Below are 17542 nucleotides of genomic sequence, written 5' to 3'. Positions count from 1 at the left end.
TGTCAACATCACCATCACCACCGCCATCGTGTGTCAAGTGTAATTGCACATGGCCATGCGCCAGGTGAGGGGAATAAAGAACCCAGAACACAGGCTGTGCCACGTGCCGTTACAGCCCACAGTCCTTCTGAGGGCAAACAGCTGGTATGGGCAGAATGCTGAGCCTGATGTGGATGGACACAGTGCACTTGTTGTATACATTGGGCTCAGTGGGGAGCGGGGCTAAGTGCATGATGGGGGATGGGATTCGGGTGGGGAGTGGCCCACCATGGGAGAGACATGTGGGCCAGAGCAGAAACACAGCCTCAGGAGAAAGGGCTATGGGCTTCCTCTGCTGAAGCCCTCCCCACAGGCCCTCAGATGTGACTGCATTTGGAGAGTTGGCCTTTAAAGAAGTAATTAGGGAAAAGTGAAGTCAGTAGTGGCTCAGCGGTAAAGAATCCATCTGCCAGTGCAGGAGACGTGGGTTTGATCCCTGGTCCGGGAAGATCCCGTGGAGAAGGAAATGGCAACCCATTCCAGTCTTGTCTGGAGAATTCCATGGACAGAAGAGTCTGGTGGGCTACAACCCGTGGGGTGGCAAAGAGTCAGACACGACTGAGCGACTAAGGACAGTAGCGGTAGCGCAGTAGAACTCAAGATCTGTCAGGCAGAATGAGTGGGTGGGGCAGAGAAAGAGGAAGCTGTATTTTATCAGGGAGGATATCAGGCAGCAGGTTGGGAATGATCACAGTGGATAAGCCTGATGACAGGGAGGGAACCAAGCTGCCCCAGTGAGACACTTGGAGCAGGGCCAACAAAGCTGAGATCAGAGTGGCACCTCCTCCCCCCAGGCTGCATCTGCTTGCAGACCCTGGTTCCAGGTCTTCCTTGTGCATCCAGGGCAGAGGAGGGGAAATCAGGAGCTTTGCCGCACTACTAGAAACTGCACTTGTGACCTGCGCTAGGAACCCCAGGGGCTTCCCAGGTGGTTCAGTGGTAAAGAATCCACCTGCCAAGGCAGGAGAAGTGGGTTTGATCTCTGGGTCAGGAAGATCCCCTGGAGAGGGAAATGACAACCCTCTCTAGTATCCTTGTCTGCGAGATCTTATGGACAGAGGAGCCTGGTGGGCTACAGCTCAGTGGGTTGCAAAGAATTGGATTCGACTTGGCGACTAACAACAGGAGCCCCAGACATCGCTGGCTAGTCCACATTCTCCCACTGTGGACTTTTATGCATGAGGACTCCATGCCCACTCCCTCTAACCCCTTCTAACCACAGGGAGGGGCCGAAGGGACACTGGGCTCCAGGCTCTTCTCTGAAGTGAACCTGAGACTTTGATTGAGTCTGTTTACCCCTTTGGGTCTAGGGTAGGGCTGGACTCTTGGGTCACCTCTGGCTCAGAGGTGCTACCTGATTGACAGCATCTCTGGGCTGGAAGGAGATGCAGGCATCACTTGGCCTGGCGCTGCCCTCCTGGTGCACCTGGAGAAACCCATCTCCCCAGCCCCCAGGCATGTGGGCTGAGCCTTGTTAATCACCATGTTTCCTCGTTTCTGGGTTTGGTGCTCCGACTCCAGGAGCTGCGCTGACTCTGGAGGGACTGCTCCTCCCTCTGCTAGCAAATTCTTAAGAAGGTGCCTTTCATGTACAAACCTGCCAATCCTGAGTCCCTCAGTTCAGTTCAGTTCAGTTGCTCAGTCGTGTCCGACTCATTGTGACCCCATGGACTGCAGCATACCAGGCTTCTCTGTCCAACACCAACTTCTGGAGTTTATTCAAACTCATGTCCATTGAGTTGGTGATGCCATCTAACCATCTCATCCTCTATCGTCCCCTTCTCCTCCCGCCTTCAATCTTTCCCAGCATCAGGGTCTTTTCAAATGAGTCAGTTCTTCCCATGAGGTGGTCAAAGTATTGGAATTTCAACTTCAACATCAGTCCTTCCAGTGAATATTCAGGGTTGCTTTCCTTTAGGATGGACTGGTTGGATCTCCTTGCAGTCCAAGGGACTCTTAAGACTCTTCTTCAACACCACAGTTCAAAAGCATCAATTATTCAGTGCTCAGTTTTCTTTATAGTCCAACTCTCACATCCATACAGGACTACTGGAATAACCATAGCTTTGACTAAACAGACCTTTGTTGGTAAAGTAATGTCTCTGCTTCTTAATATGCTGTCTAGGTTGGTCATAACTTTTCTTCCAAGGAGCAAGTGTCTTTTAATTTCATGGCTGCAGTCACTATCTGCAGTGATTTTGGAGCCCCCCAAAATAAAGTCTCTCATTGTTTCCCCATCTATTTGCCATGAAGTGATGGGACTGGATGCCATGATCTTAGTTTCCTGAATGTTGAGTTTTAAGCCAACATTTTCACTCTCCTCTTTCACTTTCATCAAGAGGCTCTTTAGTTCTTCTTCACTCTCTGCCATAAGTGTAGTGTTAGCTGCGTATCTGAGGCTATTGATATATCTCCTGGCAATCTTGATTCCAGCTTGTGCTTCATCCAGCCCAGCGTTTCTCATGATGTACTCTGCATATAAGTTAAATAAGCAGGGTGACAATATACAGCATTGACGTACTCCTTTCCCAATTTGGAACCAGTCTGTTGTTCCATGTCCAGTTCTAACTGTTGCTTCTTGACCTGCATACAGATTTCTCAAGAGGCAGGTCAGGTGGTCTGGTATTCCCATCTCTTGAAGAATTTTCCACAGTTTGTTGTGATCCACACAGTCAAAGGCTTTGGCATAGTCAATAAAGCAGAAGTAGATGTTTTCCTAGAACCCTCTTGCTTTTTCAATGATCCAACGGATGTTGGCAATTTGATCTCTGGTTCCTCTGCCTTTTCTAAATTCAGCTGAGTCCCTAATCACTCCTAATCACCTTATTTACTGGGTTCTCATACTCTGGTCACTATCACCCTGTCCTCATCACCCTAGGGCCAGGTATCAGACAACCAGAGACAGTCCCCATGCCCCAGAGTCTGCTGATATTATTCAGAAAAAAAATCACATGGAAGACTCTTGCCCATATTTCCCCCCTCATTCCCTCTGCCTCCTGACACAGCCTGGTGCTTCCCCGTGTGGCCCCCTGTGTGGCGTGTTCTGCCTCTCATTCTAGAAACCCACGTGTGTAAACTTCTTCCCGCATGACATGTATGCTAAGTCACTTCAGCTGTGCTTCAAGTGTCACTTCAGAGTTCACTTCAACTCTTTGCGACTCTATAGACTGTAGCCCACCAGGCTGTTCTGTCCACAGGATTCTTCCTGCATGACCATCATCTCCATGTCTGCACATCTTTCCAGACCTGCTTAAAAATAATCTCTGGTTGGGCTTCCCTGATGGCTCAGTAGTAAAGACTCTGCCTGCCAGTGCGGGAGTCATGGATTTGAGCCCTGATCCAGGAAGATCCCACATGCCGAGGAGCAACAAAGCCCATGAGCCACAACTACTGAGACTGTCCTCTACAGCCTGGGAGCCACGACTCCTGAAGCCGGTGCACCTAAAGTCCATGCTCGGCAACAAGAAAAACCATTGCAATCAGAAGTCCATGAACCACAACGAGAGACTAGCCACCACTCTTTACAATCAGAGAAAGCACATGCAACAGTGAAGACCCAGCATAGCCACAAATAAATAAATGAAATTATTAAAAAATAATCATAAGCCCTGATCTCCTCAAGACTGCCATGGCCTAAAACCTTGGGCCTGTAGGCAACCCCTTTAGAGTTAAAATCCCCAGTAGTCAACCTCTTATTGTCATAAGAATATTTTCATTGCCTATGTGTACCACCCATGAAGGAGGTTTGGGACTCTTGATACAGTCATCCTCCAGTCTAAACATCAAATCCCCTCTGTAGTCCCTATGGCCATGGGGCTTTACTGTGTTACGCACTATGCCTTTCTACTTCCAAGGAGTCTTCTTTGCTAGAAAAATCTGCATTATGCTCACCACAAACCTGCCTTCTCATGACTGTTGGCCCCCGGTTTGACGCCTGCCCTCTGGGGATGTACCAAATTGGTGCAATCCCAAACTTCCATATGATATCCCTTCAGCTTTTTAAAAGCAGCTCTTGGTTCCCCTAGAGGCATTTCATCTCCCATCTCAATACCCCCAGTTCCTTCACTGTGCCTTATTAGTGGAAAGTCATGTTTTTCATGATTCTGTGACTCTAGAAGTTTCCATCCCAAGGCCCATCTCTGAGCACTGGGCTTGAAGAAGAAGAAAAGACACCTTGACCTTAAACGTGCCTGACTTACACGTGACCACTTCTTCTAGGTTTTCATGAGATTTTGAATGTGAAATCTAATTTTTAAATGTTGCTATAAACTCACAAAACACGGTAGCAGCATGGGGCTGCTGGTCCTCTCCCAGCTACTCGCTCAAGGCCAATTCCCTCCAGATGGCTTGGCTGCTCCCTGGTTGGAGGGCATCTTGAGCTTTCCCACCACCACCCAAGATCCCTCCCAGTCATAGATCTCTGGAGGGCCTGTGGCCACGGGGCTACTTTGGATAGACGCTTGTTAGAGAAGCTTGTGAGGAGACCTGGGCAAGATCTTGGTGAGTGCTTTGGACGGTCTCATCCTTGCTTCCCCTCTGCTTTTACAAGAAGACACAGCCTGCTGTTGGCACAGGCTCTCTGCTAGGGGCAGCAGGGGGTGGTGGTGGGGTGCTGATGCTCAGCTCAGGTGTCTCTGTTCCTATAGCAGTGAACAAGTGAAAGTGTTAGTCGCTCAGTCAAGTCCAATTCTTTGTGACCCCATGAACTGTAGCCCACCAGGCTACTGACTCTGTCCACGGAATTCTCCAGGCAAGAATACTGGAGTAGATAGCCATTCCCTTCTCCAGGGGATCTTCCCTATCCATGAATTGAACCCAGGTCTCCCACATTGCAGAGTGATAGTAATAGACATGAGTGGAGCAGGTCAGCAGTGGGTGATGGAGGCTAAGCCAACAGGTTGGGGGTACCTCATGGGGGTGGGGGGGGGCAGCCCCAGCTCAGACATCTAACCTCTACACAATCACTTCTGTTTTTTCATGTGCTCAGGCATGTCTGACTCTTTGTGACCTCATGGACTGTAGCCTGCCAGGCTCCTCTGTCCATGGGATTTTCTAGGCAAGAATACAGGAAGGGGTGGCCATTTCCTTTTCCAGGGCATCTTCCCTGGCCCAGGGATTGAACTCATGTCTCCACACCTCCTGTGTATTGCAGGTGGATTCTTTATCAACTGAGTCCTTGAGGAAGCCTTCTATTTTTTTTTTTTATAAGAAGCTAGAAATTCAGACTTTTAATGGGAACTCTTCAAGATGTTGGCACAAACTTGTAAAATACAGCATAAACCATCAACAACACATCTTTGGATTGGACAGAGCCCCAGGACAACTAGTTTGCATCCTGTCCTGGCCTCAGCCAGGATTACCCTCCCCTTCAGGAGAGGGTGGTCACTCAGTGATTCCTCAAGAACTTGCTCAGCTAAAGCATCTTCCAACCATAGGTCCTGGGGCTCGTTCATTGTGATGTGTCAACTTGACTGAGGTGTCCAGATATTTCATCAAAGATTATTCTGCATATTTCTGTAGGAGTGTTTTGGATTAAGGTTAACATTTGAATTCCCTGGAGAAGGAAATGGAAACCCACTCCAGTATTCTTGCCTGGAAAATTCCATGGACAGAGGAACATGGTGGGCTATAGTCCATGTGTTTGCAAAGAGTCAGCCATGACTGAGCACATCTGCACATAACATTTGAATTGGTTATGTGAAACCAAATAAAGCAGATTTCCCTCCCTAATGTAGGTGGGCCTCATCCAATCAGATGAAGGCCTAATAGGAAAAAAAAAAAAGGCTGAACTTGCCCCAAATAAGAGAGAATTCTTCCTGTCTCATGACCTTTGAAGTAGACATTGGATTTTTCCTGTCTTTTGATTTTGAACTAAAATACTGGCTCCTCCTGAGTCTTGAGGTTGCTGGCTCCAATGATACCATTGTCTCTCCTGGGTTTCCAGATTGGGACTTCAGATCTTGGGATTTGTCAACCTCCATAATCACATAAACCAATGCCTTATAATAAATCTCTTTATACATTCACATATATATGCAAACCACTCCAGTATTATTGCCTGGAAAGTTCCATGGATAGAAGAGACCGGCAGGCTATAGTCCGGGGGTTTGCAGAGTTGGACATGACTCAGCACATAGCATGTATACATACACACACATACATACAAATCACATATATGAGATACATATATATTACTATATATATATACCTGTCTCTTACTGTTTCTGTTTCTCTGGGAAACCCTGACTAATACAATCTTTCCTTAACCAAAAGAGAGCTATAAATCTGAAGAAGCTATATATTTTACTGAACAAAAACACCATTTCCGATTCTCTGCCCGGCCATTTACACCATATTTTTAGTGTTAGATGTAATAAATATAATAACAGTAACAACTACCATTTATCAAGCACTTTTGTGCACCATGTATGATGATAGGTAACATGCACATACACATGTCTACACACACATACATATACATGTACTTTCTTAATCTGAACATCACCCAGTCCTTTATTGGAATACGTGAGTATCAAGAGGACAAGAGCCATATCAATCCTTTCCACCACTGATGCTCGTGCCTGGCAAGTACTTACCAAGAAGGGGATGCTCAATAAATTATGTATTGAATTAAATTTTCTTAAAAAGAGATACAGTTAATATCCTCATGTTACAAGTGGGGAAATGGAATCTCAGAGATGCTAATAACCAGGATCACAAGACTAAGTGATGGTGGAGCTGAGACAACCCCAAGATCACTTGAGTTAGCATCCCACATTCCTGACCCTTTGCTCTTTTCCCAGTGAACATGGAAAAGCCTCAAGTCAGGGTGGTGGTCTCCAGTGCCCGACCTTGACATTCATGCCCACCACTCTCACAGGCGATGTGGATGCTTGGAGTGAGAGCCTCCACAATTCAGCACCCCTCACCCGCCCGCACACGGATAGCCCTGCTACCAAGCTGTCCACTGAGGTTTCTAAAGACTAATTTGAGCATCTAACCACAGCTTCATCTTTAAAAATGAGACAAAAGCAAGAGAGAAAACTGGTTGCAGAGGTCTTTGTTCACCTCTTTTTTTCATAACTACCGCAGGGGAGAGAGGAGACCGAGCAGGCAGACACCAGGCTGAGAGGCCAGATCATAGAGCGACTGAGGGGAGGCTGCCCACTCCTGACCCTGGCCAGGAAGAAGGCTTTGAGGAAATGTGCACCATTTCTAGAAACCACCACCTCCTTACATTTGGCCTCTGTAACGTGGGTCAAGCTGCACAGCAAGCTGGCAGATAAAGAGTGGGTGGTGAGTGGAGTTAGGTAAAGCTCATGAATGGCCAAACACAGGAAGCCCAGGAAAGAGGCAGGAGGGGGAAGTGAAGGAGGAGCTCCAGATGGACCACAAAGAGATGGGAGGTTTACCAAATCATGGATGCCCATGGGACCCATCTGGAGTAGAAGGCACAGCAAAGGATGACTAAGAACTTGGTCTGGACATTCCAAATGTGGCCACATACACAAGCCTCTTCCTTCGCTCCTTAATGACCAACCCCTCCCACCAGTATGTATCTGGAAAGCTTCATTGTCTGGATCCCTCTAGGGGGCCATTTCAGCCCATAAGTACTCTGGATATGCCACATTTGCTTTATCTAGAACAAACAAGAGCCTGGTTTCTCTTTCTGTCCCAGAAGCAATGAGCTCTAATTTCAATGGTTGCAATACAACACAGCCAGGACTTCCTTGGTGGTCCAGTGGTTAATACCGGGGGCTTCCCAGGTGGTACTAGTGGTAAAGACGCTGTCTGCCAACGCAGGAGACATAAGAGACCCAGTTCGTTTCATGAGTCAGGAAGATCCATGGGAGATGGGCATGGCAACCCACTTCAATATTCTTGCCTGGAGAATCCCCATGGACAGAGGAGCCTGGCTGACTGCATATGGCTGCTTTAATCTGACACGACTAAAGCAACTTAGCACCCATGCATGCAAGGAGTACAGGTTTGATCCCTGGTTGAGGAGGTAAGATCCCATATGCCTCACAGCCAAAAAACCCAAAACATAAACCAAAGCAATATTGTAACAAATTCAATAAAAGACAAACAAAACAAAACAAAAACCCACACCCACACCTATTCTGAAAACAAAATAGGAGGGTCTGAGGACAACTGCAAGTCAAGGTGTTACAGTTCCTCCCTTAACCCTTGGCACAGGACATCCCCAGCAAGACATTGGTTGCTTATCTAAGCAGGAGGGACTGAGCCAGCTCTTAACAGTCTAGGACTCAAGCCCTTAGTATATGAACCCTTGTATCACTTGATATTGGGTTCTTTGTAGGCCCAGGAGCCCCCAAGCCTAGCACAGGTTGGCTATAGAAGGGACCCATCCATGCCTGGGAGGGAGTTCTGTGATTATCAGATGGTTGAAGGAGGGCTACAGGGCAGGGAGGGAGGTGGAAGGATTTTAGGGGAAGACCTGTAAAAAGAGGAAAGTGGAGACTAGAAAACATTGGGAGGAGTGAGGGCATAAAGAGGAGATGATATTCCTTTCTTCTTTTATCTCAATATCACAGCTCTGTTTATTCTGAGAAGCAACCAGCTGCAACTCCAAAATAGATATGCCAAGAAACGCCTCTAATGACAGAATGTTTCTTTGGGAACCAAGGTTAGAACAGCTCTTTTCAAGCAATGGGAGCAGGAAAAGCCTAGAAGGGGACACTGACGGCTTCCCTCTTGTCCCCTCCAGTTCAGGGCAGTCGTGGTTCTTCCCAGAGTTCCCAAGGCTTGGAGCTGAGCATGGCTCTGCCATCACTTGCAGGCCTGGGTAACAGTGATCAACCCTTCCCCATGAGAGCTCCTATGGCAGGGTATGACAGATGGCTTTCCTCTCCCTGGACCTGAATATCCTTTCCTAGCAGCTTTCCTGAGCTCGGGAAAGATAATGAGATGACCCAACAGAACCAGAGAGTTTGTTGAGTGTGTTGGTACATGTACACAAAGAAAGCAATGCAGAGGAAGGAATCCAACAGGCAAGGCAGACTTTTCTCAAGACTACTGCAGCAGGGGAGAGAGAATGAGCTCATCTCAATACAACAGAAGCAGCTGGGGGTTTACAGCAAACAGGCAGGAGAGGGAATCAGTGGATGGAAAATGACTAAGAGGAACTTGGATAGGTGTCAGGGGTGGGGATGTTCCAGAACTGAACTTGTCAGGCCCAGGATGGGGCCCCATTGAGAAGAGGGCTCCTGACTCAAGTTTGGTCAAGGACAGGGTCCTTGTCAGGAGGATGGAAGTAGAGAGTAGTTTTGGGACGAAGAGCTGCTGCCTCCCTTCTTTCCTTCCTCAGAAACAAACCAGAATAAGCATCAGCTCTCATAAGGGCCACAAGACGGTCACCCACTCACGCTGGGGCAGAGTGAAAGGACAGTTCTCACTATCTGGAACTGGTCACATGTGCAGTGTGGGCCATTCCCCACACAGAACAGCCCAGCCTAGGCCTGACTCCACTGAGTCTTGATTCCTGGGGCCTTCCTGGTCCCTGGCTCTGGACCTTCCTATTAACTGCCCAGAATGCAAGGTCTCCTTTGCCCCCCAGTGCCCCCAAGATGGTCCCTCAGGGAGGACTGGGCTGCCCCAAAGTCAAGAGGGCCACTGGCTCAGGCTTCACAGGACAAAGGGCCCCTGTCATGATTTCTAAGTGAGTCTGTTCACAAAGTCACCACGTATCTGTGTGTGTGTCTTGTATGGAAAACTATTAGTTGATGAAAGCAAACATTTAAACTACATCATGATATCTGTTGCCCTCTTTTGATAGTTCTGCTTTTTTAATGCAGAGAGCCTCCAAAAATGGAAGTAGTCTAGATTTCTCTAGAACCTGAGAGGCCCCATCATCAAGGAACCTTTACTTTTTAAAATTGAAGATTTGAATGCCAGGTAAGCCAGAGAACAGTCTCTCACTCCCCCTCCCTTCCCACGTTCTCTCCTCCACTCCCCTTGCTGCTTACCACTCCCCTCTGCTCAGCACCCACCCCACTCCCACCCCAGAGCCCCCACACACTGACCCAGACAATTGTGAGCTGGAGCCCTGGGCTGTCCTCTCTTGGCGTCTGTTCCACTGCCTCTCTGGGGGATACAGGCTCTGCTGTGAGCAATTTGCATACTGTGCAGTCTGACCAGACCTGCACAGGAGCTCTGCTCATGCAGTACCTCCCTGGCGGGGGCGGGGGAGAGGAAGGTTAGGTAGCAAGGGGGACAAGGAAGAGGCTGAAGGTCTCTGCCCTCCCCTGATGCCACTCTGATCTTGGCCTGGGACAGACTCTGCACCATTCAAGGCAGATGCTGGCTGGGCAGCTGAAAGACCTCCTGCATTGAATGAGGCACACACATCTTTAGAAGCAGGTTTTGTCTGGACAGACGGTGCTGTTTACATGGGAAACAAACTGGGTTATTGGAAAATCTATGGCGCCACAAGTGGGAGGAGTGGGAATTAGTCCAAAGGGGCAGGGTGGGGTGGCTGAGCAGTTATGGAGGCTGGCAAGTCTGAGATCAGGGTGACAGTGTCCTCCTCTGGGTGGGCTGACAGGTTTCTCACATGGGAAAAGAGGCTAACGAAACTAGGAGGGGGTCTCAGTTATAAGGGCACTAATCCCATTCATGAGGGCTCCACCCTCATGACCTCAACACCTCCCAAAGGCCCCACCTCCTAAGACCACCACCTAAGGGGGTTACAGATTTGAACACATGGATTTGTGCATGGTGGCAGGGTGGGGTGGGGTCACATATTCAGATCACATCAGATGGAGAGATTGAGGAGATGGGAGTGCCCAGGGGGCACCTGTCCTCAGGGAGGTTGGGTTAATTCTGGAGTCCTCTGAGATTTTCTAGAATGTACTTGCCTTCGTTGAGACTCAAGTCCCTAGCCTGATTTGCCTGTTGGGTTTCAGATTTCCTGTTGAGCAGGAAGTGGAATGTCAGGAGGGTTAGTGTCCTATTTGAGAAAGAGGCTGAGCAAAGGAGAGGGTGCTGGTAGGACTGGTGGCTGGAGGTCTTGTATTTCTGGGTAATGCCAATGGGAAACATTATAACATGAGGTCTGATGAGTGTTCTGAGTCCTTCTATCAGGACCGCTCAGTCTGCAGCCCCTCATGACCTTAGGTCACATCTGAACCCTCCCAGGATCTGTTTTGTGGTCAGGAAGGTACATTTCCAACAACTATCCCCAACAGTACCCATCACTTGGGCCCCCTTCAGGATCTCTGGTTCTCAGATATGTGTCTCTTGCCTGCTAGGAGGAAGCCAGGTTATTAGTAATATATTATTATTATATTATTTGGATTATAGTATTCCCAGGTGGTGCTAATGGTAAAGACCCCAACTGCCAGTACAGGAGACATAGAGATACAGGTTTGATCCCTGGGTCAGGAAGATGCCCTGGAGGAGGGCATGGCAACCACTCCAGTATTCTTGTCTGGAGAATCCCATGGACAGAGGAGCCTCGTGGGATATGGTCCATAGGGTCACACAGAGTCAGACACCACTGAAGCGACTTTGCACACACATGCACGAACACAACTATAGTTATAAGGTTAACATAATAACCTTAAAATAATAACATATATTGGGTATTTTTAATACACGAGTGACATAAATATTAACTTAATACTCAAAATGAAGCAAAGAGGTCGACACTATTATTCTCCTGCCATGTTACTTGCAGGGAATAGAGAGGTTAAATGAATTTCCCAGGGTTATGGAGCCTGGAAGCAGCAGATCTGGCTCCCGCTTCCCTCACCATATATGACACATCTCTCAAGGAAACACACAGGACTTTGTTACAAAGTGGAGGAGAACAGCCAGGGCTATGGCAGGTCCCTGTTCTTGCTAACTTGTTTCTTTTCCCATAGAAAGCGTGTATGGTGCTGTGTGCAGCTGCTTTCCCAGGGTCTCCATCTGCACTCCCTCAATCTGGGACTGGACCTCAGGCCCCGTGACTACAATCAAATCCATGAGCATCACTGAATGCCCACGAGCGGGCTGACAGAAGAGAGGAACGACAAAGGCAAGAGACTTGCCATGTGGGAACTTGGAGCCCAGCTAGGCACACAGGCAGGCGTGTCCACAGATTAACTCCACGTGGCAAAGTGTCCTCTGTGCTAGCAGAGGAGCATAGATCCAATTATAGCTGCGAGCAAGGAAACAGAAGGAGTTAACTTCACCTGAGGAGGCGTGGCCTTGGGGGGCGGGAGTGGTGAAGTTTGTAAACAAAGTTTGTAAAACAAAGGAGATGGGCAGGGAAGGTTGTCAGCAAAGCCTGGAATAAATGTGGGCAAAATCACAGCAAAGGGAAGTTTTGCTGTGGATTCAGTCTAAGTGCCAAGGTTTATCAAGGTGACTATACACACAACTATGCGTAAGGTGGATTTGCAGGGAAAGACCCTGGTGCCTGATACGTTGATTTAGGCAAGAAACACGGGAGTCTCGGCCAGGATAAGAGGTAGCAGTAAGGGATGGATAAAGGGAGGTGTCCGCAGAGAAGCTGCAGACATGGGTAGTGGATTGGAAGAAGCCCTGATGTCGCCTACTACAACCTCCAGTTGCTGGCAGCCTGGTAAGGCTCTTTGTCAAGTCAGAGGAGGAGAAGCTGGGTTCAACAGTTCTGTTGGGGGCTGGGGCCACCCAAGGGTGGGTAAAGAAAATATGAGGGTCAGGCATGCTTGCTTAACAACAGCTCAAGACTTCACAGGCCCAATTCTGCTACCCAAGGCTCCTGTAGGCAAACTCCATTTCAAGTTCCATCTCTGTTATGAAGCTTTTCCTTCTGTCCTTCAATACGCTGACCTCTTAAGCCCAGTGAGGAGCACCTGGCTTATTGTGAAGATGCAATGTTCACTTTTGGAGACCACAGCTTTCTCATAAGCTAGAAATAGTACCTCGTACTCTTCCTCCCCCAACCCTGTTGCATTTAGCACAGGGCCTGGAATCTCTTGAGAAGGTCACACCTCCAGGAGTATGGAATTGAACTGCTCGGTCCTGAACCCTAGAGTACATGCAGGTAGCTGCCTGGGGCTCCCTCCAGCACATCCACGGGATGTCCCTCACAGCTCCTGGTGGAGATGTCAGCAGCAGAGCTCTGTCCCTTACTAGCTGTGTCCCAGGCACAGTTCCAACTATTCTGAGCCTCGGTTTCCTCCTTTGTGTAATGAGATGATAACACAGCTCTTTCAGGCTGGCCTTAAAGATTCGACTTGAGGTTGCGTGTAGGATGTACAGCATGCAGGCACCCAATGAACAGTGTCAGAAACAGAAGGCCAGGCTCCAGGCCTAATCTTAGCCCTGCAGTGGCCTGGATATTTTCTTACTTCCTCATCTGCAGCCTGAGGGAGAGTAATCTTGACCCACAGGACTGGTGGGTGGGTGAGATGACCAGTAAGAATTCACAGACATGTGTCACAGAAACGCGTGGTGACTGGACTGCCTCAACACATGGCAGACTTTTCTGAGGCCTCTGCCAAGAGCTGTCATCCAGCCCACCCCAGGCTGGTGTGTGTGTTAAGTTGCTTTAGTCATGTCCGACTCTTGGTGACCCTATGGACTGTAGCCCGCCAGGCTCCTCTGTCCATTGGATTCTCCGGGTTAAGAATACTGGAGTGGGTTGCCATGCCCTCCTCCAGGGGAATCTTCCCAACTCAGGAATCAAACCTATGTCTCTTGTGTCTTCTGCATTGGTAGGCAGTTCTTTACCACTAGCGCCACCCCAGGCCGGAGCACAAGCCAGACTGTGGGCCTCTGTCTCGCTCAGGGGAAGAGTCTTGCGATGAGAAAGATGGAGATTTGCTGCAAGAGTGTTGTGGGTTTGGAAGAAAGGCAGAGCTAGACCCGATCAGAGACTCTTGGAGGCGAGAGTGGAACAACTCTGCAGCCTGAGCTTTAGCCCAGTTGCAGAAGCTCCGTCTTGGCCAACTTCTGCTTGAATTCCTCTAGCAATAAGAAGCTCACTATCTCAAAACGTGAGCAGTCTGTTCACACTATTCAAAGCTCTCATTGTAGGCAGGCGTTTGTTTCCAGTCAGCCCAGATACACTGTTCTGTAACTTTCTGAGTCTGTCTCCCGGACCTCCACTTGACAAAGCGCATCTCACTTTCACAGAACAGCCTTTTGGTAGCAGACAGCAGCTCCCCTGCTCCTCCAACTGTTCTCTAGTCCTTCAGACAGTTCTCACGAGACACGACCTTCAGCTCCTTCATCTCCCTAGATCCTTCCAGCAAGCTTTGTACCGTTAGTTGGAGATGGGGCCCTCAGAACTGGGTCTGAGACCACAGAAGTACCATGGCCTCCTAGACTGTGCTGGCCCAGTCCTGGTCCCTCCGCCAACAGGGAGACTTCCCTGAGGTTGATGGAACCCTGCCCTTTCCCCACTTCCCACTGTGAGCGGTAGAATGGCTGCTCTCCTCAGAAGACCTGCCTCTGGAGACCACATCACAAGGATTCCCGGCTGGACTCTGGCTGTGTGGGCATCATGGGCATCACAGGTCACAGAGAGGCGGTACAGTGCCTGCAGAGTGGGGCCATGCCCGCATGATGGAACCTCATTTCCACCCAGCAGTTCCAATTTTCACACGGGAACAGCTCTTTGACTGCTTGCTGGTCTCTCCCATCCTGCTCTAACCAGGAAGGCCGGGGATGGACTTGTGAGGCTGGATCCTTCCTGCCCAGTCACAGCGCCCAGCATCACCCTGCTGGCCTTCCCAGGGCGCGGCAGGCTGCCACATCAGGGTTCCCCACAAGGCCAGAGGATGCATCACGGGTGGGAAGGTGAGGAGAAAGTGGAAGAGTTCTGGGGACTGGTAGGGAGGGTGTGGGGATGGAGGTGGGGATGGGGGTGGGGGTGGCAGAGAACAAGAGAAAGCCCACTGTCCCAGACCCCTGCTTCTCCCAAACACCTCCCAGTGGAAAACACAGCCTCTCCCGCAGGTGATAGATAAATTCACTCCAAAAATAAATCCCTACCAGGATGCTGCAGTGGGCTTCAAGGTCCAGCCCTTTCGGTCCAGTTCAATCAGATCAGAGGGGTCTCGGAGGTATGGGGGGTGGGACACGCTCAAAGCCTGGGTCTCAGAGCAATAAGGAAATGACACATACCTGCCATGCTGAGAGGGAGCTTCCGGGCGAATCACGCCCCGGAACTGGAAAGGGGAGAACTGGTTGGCCCAGAGGAGCTCAGGGTGGGGGAAAGGGGAGGGGAATGGGGCCCTGGGAAGCTGGGGCTCCTGACTGCTGCAGGCTCTGACTTTTCAACTCTGTCTGCCCTGCCTCCAGGCTTATAAACTGGGTCAGCAGAACCGGAGGAGGGAGAAGGCTCGGGGCCAGCCCTGGATTAGTACAGGCCTGCAGAGGGTTGGTCAGCAGTCTGTGTCCATAAATGGAAGTTCCAAAGGGAGACCAGGCCCGGCCTCCCCACCACCTGACGTGGGTAGGTTGGTAAACACCGAGGAGGTGCACACTCACACTCATGACGCAGAGGCCGTGTTTTCTTGGCACAAAAGGGCTGAGCTGGCTGCCAAGATGGATTTGAGGATGAGAAGAATTACTAAGGGAGGGTGCTGGATCACGGGGTCACCAGCGACAGGAAGTGGGGGGAGGTGCGGAGGTGAGCTGGGAGGCTACTCCATAGCCCCATGAATAGGGGTGGTTCACTGGGGACCCTGGGGGAGCAGGGTGGCTGGGCCTCCCCAGCACCCCATTTCCCTGGGGAGGCATCTTAGACATCAGAGGTAGAAGGGTCCTTCCAGACCCAGAGCCCTCCTCATCTTACAGAGAAGGGGTCTGGTGCCAGATGCCCCGACCGTGGTCCCACCAGGAAGTTGGAGAAACAGCTGGGCCGTGGTTCTCCCAGGGCTCTTTCCTATAAAACATCCTTCCCACCTATCCTTAGGGTTTCCCAGGTGGCACTAGTGGTAAAGAACCTGACTGCCAATGCAGGAGAAGTAAAGGAGGTGGGTTCGATCCCAGGGTCGGGAAGATCCCCTGGAGGAGGGCATGGCAGCCCACTCCAGTATTCTTGCCTGGAGAATCTCCTATACAGAGGAGCCTGGCCGGTTACAGTCCATGGGGTCCCAGTGAGACACGACTGAAGCAACTTAGCACGCATGCATGCACCCATCCTTCATCATCTCCTGGGCTATTTGAATAACCAAAATGTTGTACTTGGAGAATAATCGAGGACCCTTTCTTCTGGCCATCATCTGGAAGGAGAAGAACTCCCCAGTCCTAGACCCAGAGGACAAAAGAAACACAGTTCTGCCCTTTTTTTTTTCCTCCATCCTGCCAGTCAAAATAAACCAGATGCAGTGTTCCATAGACAAGTCTTTCACATCCTCTTTCTTTTTTTGTTCACAGCATATATGGCATCATATGTGAGGGTATTTTGCGGTGTTTTAGGGCATCGTGCCAGGGGAAATCCTGCCCCTGCCACCCATTCCCACACCTGCAAGGTTGGATCACATCGGGTGCCTGGTCCTCTAGCCTTTGTGACATGTGGGCTGCTTCTCTCCTGACTGCTGGCTGAATCAGGCCTCAGTTGGGACACAATAACATGCCTTTCCTTAGCTAAGGTTGCACATTTACACTTATTCCTCAGGCTACCTCATTCAAGGCTTTCTCCTTCCCTGGGTGTTACCTTCTGGGAGGGCAGGGCAGATCTTCACTCTGCACTGTAGCCCTTTGATCTCATTGGCTCAATGACGTTTGCTGACTGAAAAGAATGAAAGTGGGCTTCCGCCAGGGTTAAGAACGTGAGGTCGGCTGATTTACAGTCATGGTGAGGCTGACCTAGTACAGATCTGGCCGGCCCTGCTCCAAATATGCAGAAATGCTGGACAGAATATAACAGAAAAATCTTATCACAGCCAAGGTGGAGAGAGGAGATTCTTAGGTATCAGAAATGGAGGGACTCACAGCCAGAGTAGATGAGTGGGGGCTGACGCTGTGGAGACCCCAGGGGCTGGGGATGAAGACACGCAGAGGGTGACTTCTGGGTCCAGATCCTTTCAAGGCAGGGGTGGGGCACAGAGAATAAATAGAGATGGGCCCTGGGAACACCGCTTACCAGCCCAGAGAGGTGAGAAAGCTTGACCTCTGCCTGGGGCCCAATTAAAAAAAGAAAGAAATTTTTCTTAGAAATCAAAGCCTGTGCCATTCTAGCAATGTGCACCAGGAATTCTAATCCAAGTAATTAAAACAAACAAATTTAAGGGCTTCCCTGGTCTTCCAGTGGCTAAGACCCCTCACTTTCACTGCTGGGGCTGCTGGTTTGATCCCTAGTCGAAGAACTAAGATCCTACATGCCATGGTGGCGGCATGACTAAAAATAAATCAATAAAAACAAATGCAGACATGGTGACAAGTGATTCTGGCAGAGGAAAAAACAAAACTCTTTGCTGAGGGGGGAGAGTTCAATCAGAAATGAAGTGGGAATCCCCACCCTTCACATATACAAACACACAATTCAAAATTACAAACC

At 49.6% G+C, this 17542-nt stretch overlaps 1 protein-coding gene across 4 annotated transcripts in view; it reads right to left on the bottom strand.

The window, feature by feature from the left end:
* The window catches only part of PTK2B (protein tyrosine kinase 2 beta), a 135187-nt gene that overhangs the window by 82581 nt on the left and 35064 nt on the right, over positions 1-17542 (bottom strand). Inside the window, exon 1 of one of the 4 annotated variants that reach the window (XM_065946667.1) lies at positions 15163-15292. The exons of the other annotated variants lie outside the window; for them this stretch is intronic. The gene's annotated coding sequence lies outside the window, so the exon portion shown is untranslated. Of the gene's footprint in view, positions 1-15162; positions 15293-17542 lie in introns of those variants that run through there. 4 annotated transcript variants of the gene reach the window in all.

This window comes from Muntiacus reevesi, chromosome 10, assembly GCF_963930625.1.
Source record: "Muntiacus reevesi chromosome 10, mMunRee1.1, whole genome shotgun sequence".
NCBI classification, from domain to species: domain Eukaryota; kingdom Metazoa; phylum Chordata; class Mammalia; order Artiodactyla; family Cervidae; genus Muntiacus; species Muntiacus reevesi.
This window is presented reverse-complemented; position numbering and strand designations above follow the sequence as displayed.